The sequence below is a fragment of the Triturus cristatus genome, chromosome 9, assembly GCF_964204655.1.
Source record: "Triturus cristatus chromosome 9, aTriCri1.1, whole genome shotgun sequence".
NCBI lineage: Eukaryota > Metazoa > Chordata > Amphibia > Caudata > Salamandridae > Triturus > Triturus cristatus.
The window spans coordinates 1,085,562,979-1,085,563,843 of NC_140592.1; positions in this window are offsets into that span (position 1 = coordinate 1,085,562,979).

The window sequence follows — 865 nt, forward strand, 5'->3', positions numbered from 1 at the left end:
GTTTCTGAGTCATGATTTGAATTAATTAGCAACATATGATTGGAGAAAAGAAGAATTTGAGAAAGGGGCAAATATCCCTGTCCAAGGTGATGGTATAAAATACTTAGCAAGTAATCCAACCTCAAACTTCTGGATCAGCAAGCATAACAAAATGAAAGAATATCAGTACATAGCTGCGCTGATGTTAAGAGCAAATATTTTATATACTAGAGAAACCATCACTAGGGGAAGAAATCGTACATTTGCTACATGTAGGTACTGTAAAGATGTTTGTGAAAAAATTTCTCATAATCCAGGTGCATGTCCTAAAACCAAGGACATTAGGATAAAAAGACAATAAAATTCTGGAATTCCTCATTGATTGAGCAAAAAGGTGTGGTTGGATGGCATATAGGGAACCTCGTGTTAAGAATAATCAAGGTGAACTACGAAAACCAGATGTAGTGTTTACCAAAAATGGTACAGCTGTAGTGATTGATATTTCAATTTGTTATGAAAATTCACAGAATTCCCTTGAATTAGCGTTTGAGAGTAAAGTAAAATACTATCAGGATCTGTCACAGCAAATCAAATATCTCACCAAATGTAACACAGTGGATGTCATGGTATTTGGCCTCAATGTAATGATGTTGTTCTGGCTGATCTAGATCTGCAAATGTCATTCCCATTCAAGAAAAATGTTTGCCTGACTACTTTAATGGACACTCTTAAAATGTGCCAAGTATTCATGGGCAATTGAATATCAAGCTTATGCTAAGATGTACACTTTCTTGCAGCACACAATTCACCCTTATAAAGCATATTGTTTTAAACTGTTGATCCTTCAATATTTAAATGTGGTTATACAGTTACATATTAGTTTTTA